Genomic DNA, 7,091 nt, shown 5'->3' with positions numbered 1-7,091 from the left:
GGGTGGGTGCAGAGGAGGTGTCAAGGGACCAGGTTTCAAAACCAGCTTTGCATGTCCTTAGAATCGTGCCAGAATGATTATTATTATTATTATTTTAAAGATGCTTGATTCGTGCTAGGAAATCCACGTTCTGTTGTATTCGACTAAAAGGGGGGAAGAGGGAGAAAGCAAAGGCAGGCGATTCCAAATGGTATTCCAAACGGCTCCCTTTCATCGAGGCGACTACCGAAGACGCCAGCGTACCTAAATCGTCCCTACCCAATAGCCAGTGTTCCCTCTAAGCTGAGTTTGTGTGAGCCAGCTCACAGTTTTTTAGCCTCCGGCTCACACGTTTTTGTCTTAGCTCAGGAAGGAGGGCTTCAGAGCCAACTAATTGATGCAGGAGCCAAATCGCTCGCTCACCACTTTAATGCCAGTGGCTCACAAAGTAGAATTTTGGCTCACAGGACCCCACAGCTTAGAGGGAGCACTGCCAATAGCGACAAAGAAATAATAGCAGTATTTTAATTTGGTACGTACCCTGATGTAAGGTTTCCAAAGAAGTTAGGTTGTGACAAAAATTCGCAGATAGGCTTGGCAAACACAAGTGATGAACAGTTACTGTCAAATTCATATACGACTAATGATGACTCCCGATTTATGCTGTATTTACATGATACGATGCTGTATTTGTTCATTCGTTATTGCTTTTGCAAATTGTTGATGTATAGATAAAAAGATTAAAAATAAATATTAAAAAAAACACAAAATCTTTCACTCCTCGAAGCGCCATCGTGGCTCCGGTTCAGCTGCAACGTAGGAGTCTGCCGGGAAGGGGCGAGGAGGGGTGTGGGTCCCGTCTGGGTACCAGGCGCCTTCCCCCATCTGGTGCCCTGCAGCGATATGGCACTTCCGTCCCTCCCCACCCCACCCCACCCTTGTCCCCTCAAAACAATAAATTTCAATTTGCTGACAAGGAGACAGGGTTGTTAAAGCTGTTTGGTTTGCCTTGGAGAGCCATTTCCAGTCTGTTTCCCACCCACCCCCTCCCTGGGATCAGATCTAGCACAAATGTCCCCCCCCCCTCAGGAATCCCAGGGAGACGGGAGTGCAGATGACCCTGGAAGGTTTTCCAGGGTGGGGTGTTGTTGTTTTTTTGGTTCTTTTTAATGCAGAAGACAAAGAGCAGATCGGGGACATCTCCGTCCAAGGCAGCGCCCTGTCCTTGAATGCAGGCAGGCAAAAACCACAGAGCTGGGGAGAGAGATTTTCTTGGGGTGTTCCTGTCCCCCCCCCTTTTATTCCTCATCCCCTCACCCCAAGATGATGGACGCAGGATATCTTTGGAGATGGAGGACGCTGGGTATCCCTACAGGTGCCCAAGTGGGTGCCCCTCAAGGTTTTCTTTGACAGAAGAAACAAAACCTCCAAAGAGGCAGGTTCTCCACCTTTGCTTGTTTCCCCTGGCTTGGATATTAGCATTCCCACTCAGCAGATAGCACATGCTCAGTACGGATTCAGCTGCAGCGGCGGCTGTGCCTCCTCGCCAAAGGATGCCGGCCAGGCGGCGATCTTGCATGTCGCCCCAAAGAGCCCTTCTGTCAGACCCACATGACCGGGTCCCTCCCAGTGTTCCCTCTCAGCTGTGGAGTCTTGTGAGCAAAAATTCTACTTTGTGCGCTGCTGGCATTAAAGTTGTGAGCAGGTGATTTGGCTGCTGCAGGAATTAGTTTGCTCTGGAGCCCTCCTTCCTGAGCAAAGACAAAAGTGTGTGAGCTGGAGGCTAAAAAAACTGAGCTAGCTCACACTAACTCAGCTTAGAGGGAACACCCCCCCTTCTTGAATATTCTCCGCCAAACGGATGGTGTAACACCATGCAAAAACGGTGCGCACAGTTGTGGTGCAGGCAGGCCCCTTTTGGTGTCAGAGCATGGAATAAATCGCAGTGACCTTTCTGGGAGGGTTAGGAATCGATGCAGTATCTGGAAAGCCCCTGGGGACTGTTCTTAGGTGGCGGATTTGTGCTTCTCCGGTAGCGGCCGGCCCACCCATCGTGCCGGCTTTATGTCTGGACACATGCAGCCGCTTTACTCAGAGTTAGACCCTTGGACCGTCAAGGTCACTGTATTGTCTACTCGTACTGCCAGCTGCTCTCCAGAGTCTCAGATGGAGGTCTTTTACATCACCTGATCTTTTCAACTGGAAGTGCCAGGGATTGAACCTGGGACCTCCTGCATGCCAAGCAGATGCCCCACCACTGAGCCACAGCCCCTCTGCCATGGGTAGAACCGGCATCTGACTGAAGTACCCAGGAGGAGCGTCCATGCCGAATGGGTGCCAAGTATTTGGCCTGCGGAGACGGAAAGAGAATGTGGTGGTGATGCCTGACAGTAGGAGAAGGGGAAAACATGTCCCCAGAGATGTACCCTCAGCTGTAGGAGAAAACCTCCTTAGTTATGCCATCACCTTGGGACAGGAAGCTTAGCGCCAGAGCCCGGTCCTGGGAACGATAGACCCTTGTCTGTTAAGTAGAGCCAACATTAGCTGCCAAATCAGGGAACCGAGTTGAGAAGTGAGTGCGGATTTGCAAGCTGTTGTTCTGTTCTTGGACGTTTAACAATAGGCACCCCCTTTAATGGTTTCCCACTGGAATAAGAACATAGGAGAAGCCAATGCTGGATCAGGCCAATGGCCCATCCAGTCCAACACTCAGTCACACAGCGGCCTAGAATACCAGGTGCCATCAGGAGGTCCAGCAGTGGGGCCAGGACACTAGAAGCCCTCCCACTGTTGACCGCCCCCCAAGCACCAAGAATACAGAGCATCCCTTGCCCCAGACCGAGAGTTCCTCTCTATACCTTGTGGCTAATAGCCACTGATGGACCTCTGCTCCATATGTTTATCCGATTCCCTCTTATAAGAACATAAGAGAAGCCATGTTGGATCAGGCCAATGGCCCATCCAGTCCAACACTCAGTCACACAGTGGCCAAAACCTAGGTGCCATCAGGAGGTCCACCAGTAGGGCCAGAAGCCCTCCCACTGTGGCCCCCCCAAGCACCAAGAATACAGAGGATCACTGCCTCTATACCTTGTGGCTGAGAGCCACTGATGGACCTCTGCTCCATATAAGAATATGGGAGAAGCCATGTTGGATAAGGCCAACAGCCCATCCATTCAAACACTCTGTCACACGGTGGCCAAAACCCGGGTGCCATCAGGAGGTCCACCTATGGGGCCAGAACTCCAGAAGCCCTCCCACTGTTGCCCCACCCCCCAAGAACCAAGAATTCAGAGCATCACTGCCCCAGACACAGTTTTCCATCTATACCTTGTGGCTCATAGCCACTGATGGACCACTCCTAGAGTCAGAGTTATTGGGTTGTGTAGTTGGGCATGCCTGATATTTAAGGGAGACACAAAGGAAGGTGCTCTTTACATGGATGGGCAAAGCTTAGTTACCTCTCTATTCATTCTCCCCAGCCCCTTTTGCTGTTAACCTCTTCTTTTCCCCAGGAATCTTTTTTGTTATTGGTGAAAGAGGAGGTCCCTCTTATCTGTGACTCACTCTGTGTCATCGGCCTCATCCCCGTGAGAAAGGTGGACTATAAATAACGTAAATGAATTAATAAATATAAGAAAAAGAGACTCTTGCCCTGGTCAAAGAGCGAGCTAGGTGTACTGGCTTATAGTGTCAGACTAGCATCTCTTATGTTCTTATGTTCTTAATAAATATAAGAAAAAGAGATTCTTGCCCTGGTCAAAGAGCCAGCTAGGTGTACTGGTTTATAGTGTCAGACTAGGACCCGGGTTCAAATCCCCGCTCTGCCATGGAACCTCACTGGGTGACCCCACATGCTCAGCCTACCCAACCCAGAGCCAGGAGGAAACATCAGGGGAAGGCCTCAGCCCCTCTGCCTTGTTGGCTTGCCAGAGGAGCTGGTTGGCCACTGTGTGAGACAGGAGGTTGGACCAGATGGACCACTGGTCTGATCCAGCAGGGCTCTTCTGATGTTCTCATGAAGGTCTTGGCCTCTATGCCCTGTTGCTGAACCTCCAGAGGAACTGGTTGGCTGCTGTGTGAGACACAGGATGCTGGGCTGGATGGACCACTGGTCTGATCTAGCAGGGCTCTTCTGATGTTCTTGTGAAGGCCTCGGCCTCTTTGCCCTGTTGTGGGCCCTCCAGAGGAACAGGTTGGCCCCTGTGTGAGACAGGATGCTGGACTGGATGGACCACTGGTCTGATCCAGCAGGGCTCTTCTGATGTTCATATGAAGGCCCCAGCCTCTGTGCCCTGTTGTTGGCCCTCCAGAGGAACTGGTTGGCCCCTGTGTGAGACAGGATGCTGGACTAGATGGACCCTCACTGGTCTGATCCAGCAGGGCTCTTCTGAAGTTCTTATGAAGGCCTCAGCCTCAATGCCCTGTTGTTGGTCCTCCAGAGGAACTGGCTGGCCACCGTGTGAGACAGGAGGTTGGACACGATGGGCCACTGGTCTGATCCAGCAGGGCTCTTCTGATGTTCTTACCTCATAGGATTCTTGTGTGGGTAAAATAGGGATGTAAGCCACCTTGGGTCAGGGTTGCCAACCTCCAGGTGTGGCTGGAGATCTCTTGGGTTTACGACTGCCCTCCAGGTGACAGAGATCCGTTCCCCTGGTGTAAACGGCTGCTTTGGAGGGTGGTGTCACAGCCCACTGATCTCTCTTTCCTCCCCAAACCCCGCCCTTCTCAGGGTCCGCGCCCCAGATCTCCAGGTATTTCCCAACCCAGAGCGAGCACCCCTACCTTGGGTCCCCCAGTGGGGGAGAGAGGTAGGGGGAAATGAATTAAATAAATAAATACCCCCAAACAAAGGACATCCTGAACGGCAATACTCATCGTCATCAGTCATAGTGATGATGACGATGACGATGACGAGACATTTAATTTTAAACAAATCGTGATCCACAGACAGTGCATAACGCTGTGACTGAGAAGAAGAAGAAGAGATTGGATTTCTGCCCCGCCCTTTACTACCCACACGTGTCTCAGAGCGGCTTACAATCCCCTTTTCCTTCCCCTCCCCACAACAGACACCCTGGGAGGTAGGTGGGGCTGAGAGAGCTCAGACAGAAACTGCCCTTTTTCAAGGACAGCTCTTATCAGAACTACGGCTTGCCCAAGGTCATCCAGCCGGCTGCAAGTGGAGGAGTGGGGAATCAAACCCAGTTCTCCCAGATTAAAGTCCACGCACTTAACCACTACACCAAACTGGCGAATGGGAGAACTGCCCATTAGCAACTGTAGACTCACTTGCCCAGATATTTTTCTGTTGCCCAAAACATGCAGTTGCGAGAGAAAAGTTCCTGAGGAAATGGCTATTAAAATTTTTCTTTCTTTTCCGAATCTACAAGGTCGAGACTTCTGCTGAGTACTCTCTGTGCAATAACTGTATAATAGATGTGGCACATTTCTGTTATACTGTCTTTTTAAACGTTTAAAATTTTTTGAAGTTTAAATTAAGTTCTTTTTTGATGGTGCATGGCCTATAGAGGCTCTTAAACCTAACAAACTGAACTGAATAAACCGAACTGACTATGTCTGAGAGTCAGTTTGGTGTAGTGGTTAGGAGCGCGGACTCTAATCTTGGAGAACCGGGTTTGATTCCCCGCTCCTCCACATGCAGCTGCTGGTGTGACCTTGGGTCAGTTACAAGTCCTTTCAGAGCTGTTCTCTCAAGGGCAGTTCTCGAAAGAGCTCTCTCAGCCCCACCTACCTCACATAGGGTGTCTGTTGTGGGGAGGGGAAGGGAAAGGAGATTGTAAGCTGCTCTGAGACTCCTTTGGGTTGTGAAGGGCGGGGTATAAATCCAATCCCCCCCCCTCTTCTTCTTCTTAGCATATATAACAATAGCATGCAGATTCCTTGCCAACCTTCTCAGGGCTGGCCATTTAGTGCTTTGCAGACCCCAGGAGTCAAGCCATCAGCTGCTTCCAATCAGAGATAAGTGCCCGGTCTGAGTGGTCATGGGGTGGCTCTGCTCGGAAGGGAGCACTGCAGCATTGCTCTCACCCGTTCTCTCTCTCTAAACAACTGGCTGCGGGTTTTTGTGTCCCCCCTCCCCCTCTGATTGGCCGGCATTGTCTAGAAATAGTTCCAGTACTCGGCGTGCTTAAGAAATCGCAGGGACCCCTTGGTGGCTGCAGCTGTTCCTGCATTCTTGCTTCATCTCTGCTGTTCCCTCGTGAGGCTTCAGTTCGATTCTTATTCCTTTCCCTATTGTAGCAACCCGAGCTGCAAAGTTAGGAAAGTCAAGTGACGAATAAATATACACTGCAAGAAACTTTTGTAAACTTATGTGTTCTGTTTATAGTTAACAATTCAGGGGTCATTTCGTAGGAAAAGAGGTGCAGGAGCTCATTAGCGTAACTCATTAGCATAACTTATTTGCATATGCCACACCCCCTGGCATCACCGGAAGTGTGTCAGAAGGCAACACCCACTGCTCAGGCGCCACTGGACTGTCACCTGGAGATCAGTTGTAAAAGCGGGAGATCTCCAGGCCCTACCTGGAGGCTGGAACCCTACCACCAGGTCTGCCTCTGTAGCTATAAAATGGGAATAGCAGCAACTGTTATGTCTTGTACCCTCCGGGAAGACCTTCCCTTACCTGGCCTACCACTTCCCAGAGTTTTGGCTGCTCTCCAGACAATCAAGATCAATTCCCCTGCTTTGGAGAGTGGATTTTATGGTATTATGGCGTACTGAGGCCCCTCCCGTCCGTCCCCAAACCTCAACCTCTCCAGGTTCCGCCCCCAAATCTCCAGGAACTTCCCAACGCAGAGTTGGTAAAAGACCTCCCTCCTTTTGGGTGCCTTTGACTGTAAAAGGTTGCCAGGTAGAGCGGGAGACCTGCAGGCAATCTGGTTCGTTACCTGCCGGCACCTGAAGTATTGGCGGGAGGAAATGGGATGGGTAATGTGGGAGTAGGGATCCCAAGTCCCCCCGAGGGGCGGGGAAACCCCCGCCCCAGAGGCCCGTTCCCCGGCACCGGCGGATCGGGCCCCAGGGGGGACTCCGCCCCGACGTGCGCGTCACTCGGAAGTGACAGGAGGACGCCAGGCACGCTG

General features: G+C 51.2%; 1 protein-coding gene across 1 annotated transcript in view; it reads left to right on the top strand.

Moving 5' to 3' along the window:
- STMN3 (stathmin 3) overlaps positions 1–7,091 on the top strand; it is a 45,836-nt gene that overhangs the window by 1,065 nt on the left and 37,680 nt on the right. The gene's annotated exons all lie outside the window — the stretch shown is intronic.

This window comes from Gekko japonicus, unplaced genomic scaffold (genome assembly GCF_001447785.1).
Source record: "Gekko japonicus isolate JY-2015 unplaced genomic scaffold, Gekko_japonicus_V1.1 scaffold2433, whole genome shotgun sequence".
Classification (NCBI taxonomy): Eukaryota; Metazoa; Chordata; class Lepidosauria; order Squamata; family Gekkonidae; genus Gekko; species Gekko japonicus.
Note: the sequence above shows the minus strand (reverse complement) of the source record. Positions and strands in the feature narration are given on the sequence as shown.